The 18190-nt window shown below is 46.9% G+C and overlaps 1 long non-coding RNA gene across 1 annotated transcript; it reads right to left on the bottom strand.

Moving 5' to 3' along the window:
* Positions 1-16282: 16282 nt before the first annotated feature.
* Positions 16283-17418, bottom strand: LOC119305346. Its single transcript, XR_005148633.1, has 3 exons — positions 17386-17418; positions 17210-17286; positions 16283-16641 (listed from the first exon to the last, which is right to left on the bottom strand). It is a non-coding gene; the product is annotated as an uncharacterized LOC119305346 (long non-coding RNA).
* Between the last annotated feature and the right edge of the window lie 772 nt (positions 17419-18190).

The raw sequence follows: 18190 nt of genomic DNA, 5'->3' as shown, positions 1-18190 counted from the left end.
ATCATGCGAGGGGTGGTGTGGGGGTGGGATGGGGTGTAGGGACGAAAAAAACCAGACGAAAAAACCCGAATGAAAGTGGGGGGACGAAAATAAACTATGGATACTATTCAACCAATTCATCCATTAGGAATAGAGATCATCCTCTGTCCAATTTTGCCCTGACTGTGTACAGACTGTCGAATACTTCAAACAATGAGCAATTTGAAGTTCGAAAATATGACAAATATCTGAAAATGGATTCATTTTTGTTGAAATAACATTGTGTAGAGTGGAAATGCACAACTATACATTCCTATTTGAACAACTGGTATTGAATATATGGTCAACCTTCTTAGAAAAACTACAAAGTCTAAACATTATTGTGTGATACATATGGAAAATTGTGATGTCTATTTTTCTGAAATATATTTACTTTAGAAAAAGTTTTAAACATGACATTGCATTATTTTTCATATTTTTGGCCAAGACACTCCGCGGGGCGATGGCACATGGTCGGCAAGGCAGCGTTCTATAGCGCACCAACCCGCAATGGAGGCGGCGCCCATGGCGCAGCCGTGGCGTTCGGTGGGCACCGTGGGGACAGTGCTACCGGTCGCCGGCACGACCCTGCAGCTGCTTTCCCAGATGGTAGTGCCCATGGCTGTGGCCCATTGGCCCCCGGCCGGGTTCCCTGCGGAGGCGTGCGGGTGGCGGCCTCTGACTTGAAGTCTTCTTGAGATTTGTACGCCGATTGCTTGGTTGTCGCTTTGTGTTGTCACTACGTGTACTAAAGATTAGTTATTTTGCTTTGACTTGGAGTGAGGTGCAGTGGGTTCAGGTTGCTGCTGCTGAATTTTTTGTATGTGATGTTCTAATGATTGTGTATCTGACCAAACGTAGTTGCGCTTTTGACAATGTATTGGCCTTCCTTTGCTGCACCGTAGTTAGTGAATTGTTCACCATGCTTGATTTTGTTCTAAGCAGGGAAATTTGTGGTGATTTGTAATCAAACTTGCAAAGAACATCCTTACTTCTGATTATGTTTGAAGAGGTATGATGGATGGTTGATCTGAGACCTACTGTTTGATGTTTGTTTGCCTTTGCTTTCTAACCAGTGAGGGCTGAAGTGACTGAATCTGGAAGTGCTTTAGCGATTGATGCTTTATCCCAAGTTAAGCATATTCTACTTCCAGTCACTAACCGCAACCCTTACTTTTCAGTTATAATTCCTTGAGGTAGCTTTGTGATGCCTTTATTTGTCCATGTCATTACTGTTCCTGCCATATGGAATTTTGAGTTTGAGTATTTATTTCATATTTGGTCAGCTTTCTTATTAAATGATAGCCCTTTGTGCTCCAGTTGAGTTGATTAAATCTTTTTCAGATCACCATAGTTGATGAAGCAAAAGAATTCTACCCTCTATTTGGCTTGGGGCAAATATTGCCCTTATCTTTTCTGGGCGTACTGTGAAGTACTCCCTCCGTCCCACAATATAAGAACGCTTTTGACACTAACGTAGTGTGAAAAATGTTCTTATATTTTGGGACAGAGGGAGTATTTCTCAAATTTGCTGAGGACAATGGGTCCAAGAGTTGATGGTTGGGAAGTATCTTTGAAAGGAATGATGGGCATAGTGGTACTTTTTGGGCTTGTCATTACTTCCATGTATTGGGGAGTGAACAAGCTTGTGTTGAATGATCCTTATCTTCCAAAATCTGACCACAAGAAGAAAAAGGTCAGTAGAATACTTGAATGTGCTTTCTAGACGCGAGCAGTCTTAGAAGATTGGTGTATATGTACTTATTTCTGACGTCCAAATTTCATCGTACAAAAAGTAATACTCAGTGTAATCTTATTTCTGACGTTTGTAAAAATTAAATTAAAAAATGTTGCATAATGGCACGTGGAGCAGGTTACATTTCATTTTTTGCCCGATGCAACGCACAGGCATTTGTACTAGTAAAAATAAAAACCAAAACAAAACAACAGAAAACCAGAAAAGGCAGTCAAAAACTGGAAGCAAAAACAAAAGAAGAAAAAAAGAAAACTCCGCAAGAAACAAGGAAATAGCGGCGAACAAATCCGTACGTGGGCCGGCCCACGGAGTGACTCGCTTCAGCGAAGCCTTGACTGAGCGAGCACACCCCTGCGCCGAGCTGGGTCGGCCCCCTATTCTCTTCCGTTTTCTGTTTTAGACTGAGCGAGCAGGAGGTTTCGAGGGAGCTCCTAATCAGCGCCTTCAGCGCCGGTTGGGAGAAGTGGCGCCCCCTATAGCGCCAAGTGGGCTAGCCCACGAAGGGGCACCACACAAAATGATTATGAAAAATGCGCGAAAAATTACAGACCCGCAATGGGATCGAACCCGCGACCTACACTAGGTACAAGTTACTGCCTAACCACTAGGCTACATACTTGCAAGTGACGGAATCCATCGCTCAATCTTTAACAACTATCGTAGCTGTTCATACATGATTTTCTATAAAAAAAGAAACTTCACATATTTCGGAAAAAGTTCAGGAACATGCAAAAAACGTTGCCCTATTCAAGAAAAGTTCAGTGATTTTGAAAGAGTTCATCAATTTTAAAAAATAGTTCACATAGAATTGAAAACTGTTCATCAAAATTTGAAAAAAGTTCATTGATTTTGAAAACAGTTCATTGGATTTAAAAAAAGTTCATCAAATTTTGAGAAAAAGATCATCGATTTTGAAAACAGTTCATCCAATTCGAAAAAAGTTCATCAGATTTGAATAAAAGTTCATCGAATGTGAAAAAAAATTCACAAATCTGAAAAAAGTTCATCGATTTGAAAAAAGTTCATCGAACTCGGAAGAACAAAAAGGAAAAAAAAAGAAAAAGGAAAACAGAAAAGGGCAAAAAGGAAAAAGGTAAAACAAAAAAAGGTAAAAAGGAAAAAGGTAAAACAGAAAAAGATAAAAAGTAAAAAGATAAAATGGAAAAAGCTAAAAGAACGTAAAAGTTGATTCTAAATAAATCAGGTGTGTTGGCCTGCTGGTTACACCCGCGGTACTACATGCGCGAGGTCCCTGGTTGTTTTTTGCTGATTAAAACATAGAAGGAAAAAAGCTATTTGCCGGCCCATCGCGCGAGCGCTTCAAGCGCCGGTTCGCAAGCGGGCGCATATGCGCCAAATAGGAAATCTCAGGTTTCGAACCTGCGAGACATCCTCGTGCAAGCTAAGCTACAATAGCCAACTAGACCAACTAGTAGATTGCCCGTGCGTTGCCACGGGCATTTGACGGAATCCATCTCCATCTCTCTCATATCCTACAAAATAGTTTGCAAGAGCTACATGTTAAATTTAACACGTACAAACAATATAACACTAACGCAATTATTGAATAATTGAAGTCCAATTTTGCAATGCAAATTGATAACAAATAGAAAGATTAAGGACATGTGCATGTAACAAACTGAGCGATTTTCGACCTTAACATCTATTACAAAACTATCAATATCTAGATGATGCGCTTAAAAAATTCTTTCACAATATCAGGAAAGTTGCCTTTAGCTTCATTCCTATGATGTTTTAGCAAGTATATTAAAAACTGTTTCCTCAACTCATACCCATCTTGCACAACCATTATATGTGGTTAGTATGAAAATTTCACGCCGGACGTCTTAAAACATGTAATGGACAATACTCACGCTGCAAACCGGCTTGACCAATTCTTTACCGTTCCACCAGAGCATAAAATGAAAAACAAAATAGCCAGACACATTCCTGCAATTTTTTAAATTAATAATATAAAGAATATAGTGATAACAAAAGTAAATGTTTTTATTATGAATTCATTACCCGTCTATACTCGTTGAAATACCAAATGGAAATTAATGTTGTCATTTAGATATATCGGAATTTCAACCAGGCAGCTTTATTTCGAGTGCTTCTTTGAAATCCCTTGCAAACTTTTTAATTTTAGTGCCTCAAATTTTTATCCTCTAACGATTGTGATGTTTGAATAGGGTCCATAATATATAGACGACGTGCCTCTTTATCGATGACGTATAAAATGTATCGGCCGATGGATGCATAGGGAAGATAAATCTAAAAGTGAAGCTATTAGAAACAACAATAAACCATGATAACAATAGAAAAAAAATACTTTACTTATCATGTTGCACGATGAGACGTCGTTGTCTATCCCAAGCCAGCTATCAAATAATTTTGCCAACATCCGGATAGTTTCCTTCTCGCAAAACTTCTGACCTCGTGTTGACTCTAGCATAATGGACCTCGTGTCCCCCTCGCAACCGATTCTCTCACTGCAACCACCCCTCACATCCGTTGTCTCTACCACGGCGTTGCTGCCACCATATCTCCCCACCGTGGCATGTCGCTGCCACCTTCCATCCACGCTCACCATCCCCTCCCCTCCCATCAATCACTATGTCGCCCATCCCCTCCCCGGTTATCTGTTTTGGTCGGATCTGATGAGCTGTGGTAGCACATATATGTCACAGTGAGTAGCTGGATTCAGCGACGACATCAATATGGCCATCCCATGGCGATTTCTGGTGCCATGGGCTTCATACAATATGATTTCTACCTCGATGATCTGTGTCATCGATCTGGCCCTCCCAAGTCGATTTTCAGTGCCGAGGGTGACCTCCATGTAAATCGGTGTCTTGTGCAACCACGTCGATGGCTCCTTTCCCCCGCTAGACGTTAACTGGATGGTGTATTTCCCTGAATCCATCGCAAGTTAATTGCCCATCTGTTGCTACAGAGCATACATATTTTCGTAGTTTAATATAAACCTTTATGATACTCGTGCAAATAGGGTGGTGTTATCGACAATTCTTTTACGATTAAATAACTCTTCATCTTCTTTTCTTTTTCTTATTTCATCCACTATTTTCGTCTCTCCACCCTCTATCCAAACTTGCCACCTCTGGCAGTTGTGCATGGTGCAGTCAGCTCAAATTTCCTCTTACACCCCACTCACACACACATCAAAATTCAAACCCATCGGTCTGTGGTAGTGAACCCCTGGAGATAGCTGGACCTTCAACTTGTTATAGCTCATGTTGACTGATAATCACATATAAGTGCCTCACCTTGATACTTGATACCGCAATAGTTGTGGTAGAAACTAGTTGTGCCATCCTAAACGGGTCAAGACAATACAACTGAAAAGAGTTCCACACATGACATCTGCATAACAAGATGTCCATACATCCATCCATTTCATCGATCAAAAATAGTTTTCTAATCAATCATTTCATTTGTCAAGATAGGAGAACATATACCTACGAGCATGCACAACAATTTCATTGATACAAACAGATTCCTAATCCTATATAGGTGCATTATTCCCTGGGTGTTCATTACCTGCGAGCGCTTGGTTCATCCTCGCCACAACTTCTGGTGTCTAACTTCGGCAACCTCAAGAAGTATTTATACAAGCATGATTCAAACAAAAGATTAGTAGGTCATCAAAGATATTGTAATAAACCAGTGAAACAGTAGCATCAATAACCTAACCTCAACCTCGCACATACCTCATGCATGACGGAGAGAGCCAAAATTTCCTAGGCTGTTAATTCTCAAGTACCGAACAGTGATAGTTCAGAATTCCATGACAGAAATTATGCATGCAAACAATAGTCCGAGGAAATATTTAAATCCCAACACTATCAGGTAAATTTTAAAAAGGGACGATTTTTCAGTCACTCATGTGAGGCCTTATCCCATTGTAGAAGCTAAAGCTTGTTTGAAAAAGGTAACCATGGACAGATATATGTAAGAAACAAAATTCATGCCAAGTTTTTAAGATAAGCATCGACAGGAGGTTGGGACCTTTTTTATTTTGTTAATAGATCTCTCCCAGTTTTCTGTCGCGGCAGCCTGCAACCATGAATCATGTTAGCACAAAACATTCTGTCATGCTGAGTTAATGTAACAAGAGCACAACTGAAGTAAAGAAGATCAAAAGATGAAAAAATAGATCAGCATTATAGACAAAAAAATCTAGATGAATGAATAAAACAACTCTTTCTCCTAAATCTAACATAGCAGAGTATGCATGTCTAGCTACTAAAATTACTACACATGTAATGTAGCTTGTTTAAGATCCAATAAGCTCATAACCATGTTTAACACAATTTCTTTCAAACCCAACAAGGATTAAGGTTGTAATACTAAGAGAGAACGCCTAAAAAGCTACATGATTTTCCTGATTGACATACTGTATAGAGTTCTTTCAAGGTCTTTCATAAATGATTATGTTTAGTACAAAACCAACATAAGGAAAACTGATTGCCGCATTAGTAAGAAAACTGAAACTTCTTTTGGCATCCCCAACAAAGTTGCTTTGCTCAAAGAACGAATTATATGGACCTAATTCTTTTGTCATCCAGAAGGAGGTTGCTCTGCTCACTAAAACAAACAAGAAGAAATGACCTTGTAAGAGTGCATGATAAAAAAAGTTGTGACATTAGAATGTTGTCAATGACACATATAGGAGCAAGCTACATCACAAATTATTCTCAGGAGCTAGTTAAGTTACCAACAATCATTTATTATTAACCTCAAGCCCTACTTTAATTCAAAGAACGTAAAAATGAGGAAAATCTAAACAAACATAACCATTTGGATTTTGGACACTGCTGAGATCAATATTCAGATAGCTTGATGTTTAAGAAAGCCTATCAATGCTTTTGGAATAGTTATGGTCAGAATGTGCCATTTGTTTTGAGATTTGACCCATACACAGTATATTCTCATATGGCAACCTATACATGAACACCAACCTGCTGAGATCAATTTTTTTGCGAACGTACTTGCTGAATAATATATAGTCTGCAATTGAAATATTGTATCTCGGCCTTTTGTCAGCAACATCTAAGATTTCGTAAGCTCTGACAGTAAAAGACCAACATGTGCAAGAATTGGAACATGGAATAAGCTTACGTGGGCATGATGCCATCGGGTTGTATGCCAAGATTGTGGTTGTACAACTCCCTCTATCTCCCTTGCTGAGCTCTCCCTCCGACCAGCAGTAGAACAACTGCTCCTGCTGCTTTTGAACACTCCTTCCACACTGCCGCAGATCAGTTGGCGGCGTAGGCGAACTCTCGCTTGTATCATCACGTTGAACACAATATGCGTCTATGTTTACTTTCCTTCGATTCCCGGCATAGGGGTGCATTGACGCGAGAAATAGCACCGAGTGCCTAGGTATCTCTAGCCGTGTTGGATGGATCGCTGCTATGCCGACCAATTATATTAGCATCAGGTACCATCTGCATTGAAACAGATATGCGCTTGGGTGTTTCTTTTTACTGTATTTTACAAAAAAAATTAGTTCTCTTAAGCGCGTGTATAAGAGTCTTGCATTGAAGATGTCCTAAAAAGCGCATGTCTTCCAGTTTGGTGATTGCAGAGAGTGTAAGACATTCAAAAGGAGTCAAAGGAGCATAAATAAATAATGTAGGTGCCAGAACAAAAACAGGTATACATTTTTTTCATATGCATTATAAACTCAATAGAGGAAGAGAAGTGCAGAAACATCCTCGTATGCTTTTGCTAGTTGGACCTTTCTTGCCTATGCTGAAAACAAGATAACACTTGGTTCAAAAATCAAGAGAAACGACCGTCCAGAGTTACTTGACACTGTAATGGATGTATCTAGACGTGCATTTCAGCGTCAAGTAATTCTGGACGGAGAGAGTATATGATTATTTTAGTTCTTAAGAAATAATTGGACTAAAAGGAGAAAACAGAGGAATAATACAGGTATGACACTTGGAAAGTATGTCTAGAAACTAATTGGAGGCACACTGTTATCAACACATATGAAAGAACACTGTTCAAGTTACAAAAGGAACTTCCTTTGATGTCCTAAGCTAATTCAATCTCCACTGTATGCATTGTTATTATCTTATATTACAAAATAAAATAAAAACTAATTATACCTCCAGATGTTTATACTACATGGAAGATAATTATTGGAGAAAAATGACCAATAAAGCATGACTGAAGTTTACAATTTGCATCCCTAAAAAGTAATCATTGTACCAAAGGATTTGATCTGTGAGCATTTTCCTTTTTCCCAAGCAACAACATCGAACTTTTCAGGAGAAGGGCATATACAATATTTACTAAACTGAATGCTTTCCACCTGATTCTAAAAGGAATGGATCCTTCATCTAGTCATTTGCTATCTCCTACAAATTATTTAAATTGTACACCTACATGCGGCAAATAATGCAATGCCTAGAGGTAAATCTATCAATTTTGGCACATACGTACTTGCATGGTGTTCTCCTCTATCAGCATTTGTCAACCCAGTTTGTGCCTGCATGAACAATCCACTTCAGTTAAGAAAATTGTACAAAAGTAGGCACATTAGTTTATTGGATGGAAGTGGTAAGAAATAAACACTAAAACATTGTTCCTGATATTAGCTAATAAAGCAGGAGCATGATTTTCACACCAAGTAAGTCCCTATAGAAAACACACATCAAAAGATGAGAGAACTTTCATGGACATGAAACAAAATAAATCTGAACGAATCCATTTATATGTAAGAACAATGTGTGGCTGATGTATTAGAAGATGTCCTTTGAAAGATCTATTCATCAGAAGGCAGCAGGATTTGTATTGATCCTTATATATTGTCCAAATTTCTATATTGGAACCCAACAGAAATTTCACACATTTAGCTTGTAGTGCAGATTTATAGAAATTAACTGTGAGCGACATTCTCTAATAATTAATCGTACATTCTGATTTCCAACTAACCCATGATCACAGAAGTAGAAGCAAACAACTCATTTCCTTCACAGTAGCAAGCCAATTTGGTCACAGAAGGCAATCATTAACTGACTTATCCATGTGTGTGTGTATATTAAAGTTTACAACACAATATCTATTCAGCAGCAGAACCTTGATTTTATTTTCTTGTATGTGCAAAGTTGAACTGCTAGTGGCCTCACCTTTGAGCCCATGCCCCACCTTTGAAAGCCTGTGATCAAACGGGAGATGGGAGTAAGCACAGTATCCTGCAATCAAATGAGAGAGGGATTGACAAAGGGGAATTGAAAGTGAACCAAAAGAAAAGCAAATTCTTGAGGTGAACTCTTTCCCAGAACTGAGAAAGGAGAACCATAGTAATATGGTAGCATTATGAGAACATCAATTAGTTGTGGCCCTTCCTGCATTCCATGTCAAATATGCACGTGACAGATAATTCTTCTATTGTTCACTTGGACATGATCAAATTATTATTCAGAATATTACATATCAGAATAATATGTGCGAATGTTGCAATAGACTGGCACTGAGATGTGAGATGGTGACATCTGATCAATTTGCCTCCTTCCAAATAGAAGTTCAAGAAAAATTAAACTAATGGACCAAGTGAACATGAAAGACACAAGTATACGAAAATCAAATTGTTTTTTCACCATATATTATTGGAAAAAATATTGAACATCCATGCCTTCATGTCCCCCCTCTAGTTTGGTGCATAAATCAGAGGTACAAAGAGATACTAAACATTACATAACAAGATCTTTGATTTCTTTAAAAAAATCATGCATAAAGAAACCGTGACCATGTCTCAGAAAAATAGTACAAGAACATTAAACCTTGACAGAAGGAGATCTAACACTAAAAAGTGAATGAGCTACCAGAGGCTGAAGGACATTGGTCAGGAGTTAGGACACAGCGAGGCACAACAGTGATCACTCGACCTTGGGTACTATAGGGACTTCAGGCCTGAAGGACATTGGTCATAAGTCAAGACCATCGGCATGAATCTCATCGGTGTGCAAGGAAGCATCTAGAGATGAAGGTCGTTCGTGCCGCCGCCTGGTAGATTGCTATAGTTGCAGGAGGGGGGCTCGCCACCGTCTCCTCCTGGCTGTTGTGCCGCCATTTTCACCTTATGATCGGACACAGTGGATCGAGTTACATCTAGAAGAAACAAAATGAATGTCATAATTAGTAAAGAATTTTCAGCGACAAAAGGATAAACAAGAATTGGAATGTTAAAACAAAACCTGCACCTAGTCACCTACACAAGTACTGTATATTTTATATTAGCACAAGTACAGATCATGTCCCACTCTTCACTTTGTTTACAAAAAAGTTCAGAATAGCAATCTTGGCGAACCCTATAAGGAAGCATTCCATGATCTCGGTCGGGTTCCATCCGCGTGGCGCGCTGCTGATTGGGTGGTGCTGATATTGAACTTATAATAAAATTGAGTTCTAGAAACAATTCCCTACATTTTCTCATTAGTAATCACACCAAGAATACTTATACTCCTATAGATCTGACTTGACTCTATGTTTTGGTGTGTAGAAATTGGTTACAGGTAGGAAATAATATAACTAATCGGTATCTTGAGTTGCAAAGAGATCACTTAGAACGGTGCCTGATCTTATGCCATAAAGAACTCACATTTTTTTATTGTCCCTCAGGATATGTACGCACCTTCCTCTGTTGGATGCATGCTGTTATGACCGGCTTGGTCTATACCAGGAAGAGGCCCACCGGGCATTCGTATTAGTGGCTTGACCCACAAGTTATCTTAGGCAAGTTATTTTAGGCAAGTTATCTTAGGCTAAAGTTATAAATACTAGTTGTAAGACATCGTTTGAGATCAAGCAATAAAGATATTATCATCTTCTGTTGCCCGGCTCCCTGAGGAGCCGGAACCCTAGCCGCCACCAGCCAACCGCCGCCGCACCTAAACCCTAGCCGCGACGGCGCCTACTCGCCGACGCGCCCGCTCCAGCCATCGTCCACCTCCACCTTGTCCCTATAACCTACGTACCCGTACCGGTAGGAACCCTAGTCCTACCAATTTGGTATCAGGTACCTGGGTTTCAACCATGTCTTCGCCACCTCCAATTCCGCCGCCGCCGCCACCACCGCCGCTGCCCATCAACTCCACCACCGCCGCCGCTTCCGTGCCGGGCGTCACAGCCTCGCTCTCAGCGGGCGCCACGGCGTCGCTCTCGGCGCCGACCCTCCCGGCGCCCGGGACCGCACCAGGCCACGGGCGGCCACCGACCCCCGTCCAACATACGCCGCCGCCGTCACCGCCCCCGCAGCCGCAGTAGTTCACACAGGAGGCAATGGCCGGCGTCCTCAACGACCTAGTCACCACGGTCCAGGGCATCCGCCTCTACCTGGCAAGTCCGTACGGGCCACCCCCACCACTACATCCCGCCATGGCCGCGGATCCGCAGGCGCTGCCATGGTACTCGGTACCGGGGGCCATCACCGGAGGCTACCCGGCGCTCCCCGCCCTGGCGGCCGCACCGTCGCCTTGGCCACAGTGGCCGCCGCCGCTCGCGATGGCAACCGCGCCGCTCGCCGCCACCACGGGGCCGCAGTGGCCCACCTGGACCGCGCCGGCCGCGCCGTCTCCCGTCGCGCCGTCACTTCCAGCGGCCACGGAGCAGGGTCCTCCACCGCCCCATCCCAGCCCTAACTTGGGTCGGTCGTCACCGAGCGGGCTTCCGATCCAGGAGGTCCTCTTTCCGTCATCGCCATCACCACTCCCCGACTGGCTTCACGGGCCGCCATCAGCCTACCCGGGGGGCCGTCCGCCATCCGGTTTCCCGTTGCAGCCCGAGGCATCGGGTGCCACCGGGAACTATGCCAGGCCTTCCACCATGGACCACGCACCATCATCCGCCCTACGCACCGTCGAGGCAGTGGGCCAGGGCGTGCCACACCAGCAGCCGCCCCGGTTCGCCAAGATCGACTTCGCCACATACGATGGCTCCGACGACCCGCTTAACTGGCTCAACCAGTGTGACCAGTTCTTCCGCGGACAGCGCACACCCTCGTCGGAGCGTACTTGGCTGGCTTCCTACCATCTCCGCGGGGCCGCCCAGACATGGTACTACGCCCTCGAGCAGGACGAGGGCGGCATGCCCCCGTGGGATCCTTTCTGAGAGCTGTGCCTTCTTCGTTTCGGGCCACCGGTCCGCGGGAGCCGCTTGGCCGAGTTGGGCCGCTTGCCGTTCACCTCCACGGTGCAGGACTTTGCCGATCGCTTCCAGGCCCTGGCGTGCCACGCGCCCGGTGTGACGGCCTTAGGCGGCCTTCCCGACCACATCCGCGTGGATGTCGAGATGAAGGGGCCCCAAGACCTTCAGACGGCCATGTACTATGCCTGGGCGTTCGAGCAGCGTGCCCAGGCCTTAACGCGTCCATCCACGCCACGTGGGGGCCGACAGCTTCCCCGGCCGTCTCTGGCAGCACCGGCGTCATCCACAGCCGCCCCGACACCCACCCTGGCACCGATGCGGCCATTCAGGCGCCTCACTCAGGCGGAACAGCTGGAACGCCGGCGCATGGGCTTGTGTTTCAACTGTGATGCGCCCTATGCACCGGGCCATGTCTGTCCCCGCCTCTTCTACCTGGAGATGACAGACGAGACTGAGGAGGAGACACTGGAGGATGGCCTCGGCACTCCAGCCCTTGCGGAGCTCGCAGCGGCACCCGCGCCCGCCCCGGCCACCGCCCTCGTGGTGTCCCTACATGCGCTGGCCGGCATCCGTGATGAACGGACGATGCTCTTACCGGTCATGATCCAGGGCGAGCGCCTGGTGGCCCTAGTGGATACAGGGTCCACGCATAACTTCCTGCCGGAGACCACCATGCGGCGCCTTGCATTACAGCCAACCGGCGGTGAGCAGTTGCGAGTCACAGTCGCTAATGGCGACCGTCTCCGCTGCCACGGGATCGCCCGCGACGTGCCCATCACTATCGGCGACGAGCACTTCACCATCACCTGCGCCGACATCGACTTGGGCTGCTTCGACTTCATCCTCGGCGTCGACTTCCTACGCACTCTTGGTCCGATTCTATGGGATTTCGACGCGCTGACGATGACCTTCTGGCGGTTGGGCCGCCGCATTCGGTGGGAGGGCATTGGGCGTGCCGCCCCAACCACTCCACTCCAGCTGGCCGCGATCACCACCACGGTCGAGCACCCACTATTGGAGAGCCTCCTCCAGCAGCACGCGGACATCTTCACCGAGCCACAGGGGCTGCCGCCCGCTCGCACGTACGATCACCGTATACATCTTCTGCCAGGCTCCGCGTCGGTGGCGGTACGGCCTTACCGCTACCCACAGTTGCAGAAGGATGAGTTGGAGTGGCAGTGTGCGCTCATGCTCGCGGCAGGCATCATCCGGCTCTCCACTTCGCCATTTACCGCACCGGTGCTTCTCGTCCGCAAGTCAGACGGCACATGGCGTTTCTGCATCGACTACCGTGCCCTTAATGCTGTCACACTTAAGGACAAGTTCCCTATTCCGGTGGTCGATGAGCTCCTCGATGAGCTCCACGGGGCGCGCTTCTTCACCAAACTTGACCTCCAGTCGGGGTACCACCAGGTGCGCATGCACCCGGATGACATCGCCAAGACGACGTTTCACACTCATCACGACCACTTCGAGTTCTTGGTGATGCCCTTTGGCCTCACCAACGCCCCGGCAACCTTCCAGGCTTTGATGAACGACGTCCTCAGGCCCTACTTACGCCGGTTTGTGCTCGTTTTCTTTGATGATATTCTAATCTACAGTGCGTCTTGGGCCGAGCACCTCCAGCACGTCGACATCGTCTTCAACGTGCTTCAAGCGCATCACCTCCACCTTAAGCGCTCGAAGTGCTTGTTCGGGACGCCTTCGGTGGCCTACTTGGGCCACGTCATCTCGGCCGACGGGGTGGCTATGGACGCCGACAAGGTGGCAGCCGTCTCCGCCTAGCCGACGCCTCACTCGCCGCGGGCTCTCCGCGGGTTCCTCGGCCTCGCCGGCTACTACCAGAAATTTATCCGGGAGTTCGAGCTTATCGCGGCGCCCCTCACGCGGTTGCTTCGCCGCGACGCTTTCGCTTGGGACGACAAGGCGACGACGGCCTTCGAGGCCCTCAAGGGGGCCCTCACGACGGGCCCCGTCCTCCAGATGCCCGACTTCGACCGCCCGTTCGTGGTGGACTGTGATGCCTCAGGCGCAGGGTTCGGTGTTGTGCTTCATCAGGGCGATGGGCCCCTCGCCTTCTTCAGCCGGCCTTTTGCTCCGCGTCATCTTAAGCTGGCAGCATATGAGCGGGAGCTCATTGGCCTTGTGCAGGCCGTTCGTCATTGGTGCCCGTACTTGTGGGGACGGTCCTTCCAGATTTGCACCGACCACTACAGCCTGAAGTTTTTGCTGGACCAACGGCTCTCGACCGTGCCGCAGCACCAGTGGATCAGCAAGCTCTTCGGCTTCGGCTTCGACTTCTCCGTCGAGTATCGGCCGGGCCGCCTTAACACCGTGGCCGACGCGCTGTCCCGTCGCGACTCCGACCTCACTTCCTCCGCCGACGAGTCCGCCGGGGCGGCCCTGTGCATCCACTCGGGGCCGATGTTCGGCCTCTTCGTCGACATTTGCCGCGCCACTGCAACGGCTGACGACGCCGTCCGTCTTCAGCAGCAGCTCACGGCCGGCGACCTGGAGGAGCCTTGGCGCTTCTCTGACGGACTTCTCCTACATGGGCGCCGGGTCTTTGTTCCGGCGCAGGATGATCTCCGTCACCAGGTGTTACAGCTCGCCCACTCGGCGGGTCATGAGGGTATGCAGAAAACCCTCCATCGTCTTCGCGCTGACTTCTACATCCCTGGCGATCGCGCCCTGGTCCGCGACTCGGTTCGGTCTTGTCAGACATGCCAGCACAACAAGACAGAGACTCTCAGGCCGGCCGGGTTACTCCAGCCCTTGGAGGTGCCATCTCAGGTCTGGGCGGATATATCCATGGACTTCATTGAGGGCCTTCCCAAGGTGGGCGGCAAGTCGGTCATCCTCACGGTGGTCGACCGCTTCTCCAAGTATGCCCACTTCATAGCGCTCGGCCATCCATACACGGCGGCGTCCGTGGCCCGGGCCTTCTTTGACGGCATCGTCCGTCTACACGAGTTCCCTGCTTCGATCGTCAGTGATCGAGACCCTGTGTTCACGGGCCATGTATGGCGCGACCTCTTTAGGATGGCGGGTGTCTAGCTCCGCCTGAGTACTGCGTTCCATCCTCAGATGGACGGTCAGTCCGAGGTGGTTAACAAGGTCATTGCCATGTATTTGCGTTGTGTGACAGGTGATCGGCCTCGCGCTTGGGTGGACTGGCTCTCCTGGGCGGAGTACTGCTACAACACCTCTTATCACTCCGCCCTGCGCGCTATGCCATTTGAGGTGGTCTATGGTCGACCACCCCCGCCTATACTTCCGGTGGATCCGGAGACAGCTCGGACGGAGGTTGCGAGTGACCTCATCCGCACTCGTGACGAGATGCTTGCTGAGGTTCGTCGGCGTCTCCTTCAGGCCCAGCAGCTGGCCAAGCACTACTACGACGATCATCATCGCGAGGCGGAGTTCGCGGTGGGTAATTGGGTGTGGCTGCCTCTTCTCCACCGCTCTACGCAGTCACTCGACCCACGCACGAAGCGCAAGCTCGGCCCTCGCTGCGCCGGGCCCTTCCCTATCTTGGAGCGCATTGGGAAGGTGGCCTATCGTCTTTAGCTTCCAGCGCGCGCTCGCATTCACGACGTCTTCCATGTGGGGCTGCTCAAGCCTTTCCGTGGCGAGCCACCGGCGGCTCCACCGGCGCTTCCTCCCATTGCCAATGGTTGCATTCTTCCAGAGCCGGCAAAAGTATTGTAGGCGTAGCTCCGTCGTGGCGTTCTGTTCATCCTCGTTCAGTGGGCAGGCCTTCCGGAGGAGGAGGCTACTTGGGAGCAGCGTGAAGAATTCCGCCAACACTATCCAGACTTTCAGCTCAAGGACGAGCTGTTTGCGCAGGCGGGGAGAGATGTTATGACCGGTTTGGTCTATACCAGGAAGAGGCCCACCGGGCATTAGTATTAGGGGCTTGACCCACAAGTTATCTTAGGCAAGTTATTTTCGGCAAGTTATCTTAGGCTAAAGTTATAAATACTAGTTGTAAGACATCGTTTGAGATCAAGCAATAAAGATATTATCATCTTCTGTTGCCCGGCTCCCTGAGGAGCCGGAACCCTAGCCGCCACCAGCCAACCGCCGCCGCACCTAAACCCTAGCCGCGACGGCGCCTACTCGCCGGCGCGCCCGCTCCAGCCCTCGTCCACCTCCACCTTGTCCCTATAACCTACGTACCCGTACCGGTAGGAACCCTAGTCCTACCACATGCACAATTCTGAATTAAGAACAAATGACATGTTGATTAGCTATCTTACAAATGCTTTTCCAAGGGAAGTCGATTATGCATAAAAAGGCACTCTATGATGCTGTATAAATTATGTCATGGGCGGGAAAGCAATTTTTGACCCCGTGATTTCTCTGTACATTAGGCAATGCCGTGAAGTAACTTTTTTACGAAGAGGGGAGCCCATCAATTTCCCATTGGATTTTCTGGTGTCCTATTTTATAATAAGTTCTTTGCTGGAAAAAACATACATATAATTAGTTACTCTATTTGTCCCGACGTCGTGGACTATGTCTATAGTTTAATTTAATTTGTAAATGAAACCGAACGGCGATTTCTATTTTCTACAGATAAAACATGGTGGTTTTAGACCAACATAAATATGTATACCTTTATTTAGGTTTCAGTTCAAAGGTCTCAATGCTCCAATTTCTCATTTTGAAACCTGAAACTGAAAGGATTTAACAAATCAACATAGCCTCGTGGAGCCTTGATCTTAGTTGCATTAAGCCAATCAGAGTAAGAATGTAGTTCTGTATCCTAGCTGTGTACATCTTCTCTAAATGTAATAATAAAGGCTACCGTGTTCATTCAAGAATAAAAAATCCCATGTCAGGATAATCTTTCAGTACAAAAGCTTGGTGCATTTCCTTTAGACACACTAAAAACCGACCACTGTTATGAACTTCAGAGATGAACACTTGATTCATAATTTGGTTTGCCATAAACTATAAACCAAAAGATTTAGACATTAAAGCAACAGTGGTTCAGCATATGCTGGGTTCTAATAGGAGAGGAGTGCTTAGGAAAGAAAGAAATCGTTTCCATATTCAGATTCTTCCATAACTGTTAAATTTGAAGGAATAACTTATTGTATCAAAGACTATAATTTAATACATAAGACATATCATGTGGAAACAGAAATATATGAGTATGGCAGGTGGGAACCATAGATCACAAGAAACAAATATTAGTTTAGTTGCACTCATATCATCAAGGGCATTGAGAGGTAACCTAACCTTGGAGATTGCATTTTGCTTCACCCAGTCCTTATGACTTCTCAATCAACCTTCCACAACTCTTCTGCATGTGCCGCCTGCAAACCGAGGAGAAGACAATGTTGGGTGGCCATGCGTTAGAGTGAAGGCGGATTAGGGAGAAGCAGTGATATGAACAAAGCTCGTGAAACACAAACCTGATTGCCATTGTATCTCATGAAAATATACTTATGATGAAAACAAATATTTGCCATCGTTGTACCTACCTGTCAAAGAAAATATGATATGTTCTAACGAAAACGAAAGAAGATGATATGCATACCCCACAGAGGAAAATCATCTTGATTGTAGAAAAAATAGGGGAGCAACATATTAATCAAAATGATACAGTACGAATTAAGCCTATAAGATGAACTGAGTCTGGAACTCTGGATCCACCATTACCGAGAGATCCATCCATCCCCATGACCCGAGTCATGGACCAATACTTCTCTCCTTCCGCTCCTCTTTTGCCAAGATCCAAGCCGTCAAAAGGGATCCTGCCAAGGGCGGCGGCGGCGTTTACCCGGATGGACCCGAGTTGGGATGTCTTGCACTGTGAGTCAGGGAGTCTGTAGGCAGTGGCGGTGGCGGTGGCGCAACAATGCAATCCTCATCTCCACGTCGTCACATCCATGACATCCTCAATGCATGGAGAGGCAGCCCCATCGGGCGTGTAGGAGTTGTTGGCCAGGCACAGAGGCGTCGTCCTCCGCGGGTGGTGTGGTGATCCGATCATGGGCGGCGACATAGAGGGCGCTAGGCATATCCATCAGTCCGTCCTCGTCCCGGCTTCCACACATGCCCCTGCGACACTACCGCAGCCCATGCGCCCAAGTGGCCGATGCACACCGTGGTTGGGCTGCATTGCGCGACCTCGATGAAGGCGATCGAGGCGTGGCATCGGCGTCAGGCGGGGCTGGGCGGCACGAGGCATGTGGCCGAGGCGACGGCATGGGCGGG

The sequence above is a fragment of the Triticum dicoccoides genome, chromosome 5B (genome assembly GCF_002162155.2).
Source record: "Triticum dicoccoides isolate Atlit2015 ecotype Zavitan chromosome 5B, WEW_v2.0, whole genome shotgun sequence".
Classification (NCBI taxonomy): domain Eukaryota; kingdom Viridiplantae; phylum Streptophyta; class Magnoliopsida; order Poales; family Poaceae; genus Triticum; species Triticum dicoccoides.
This window is presented reverse-complemented; position numbering and strand designations above follow the sequence as displayed.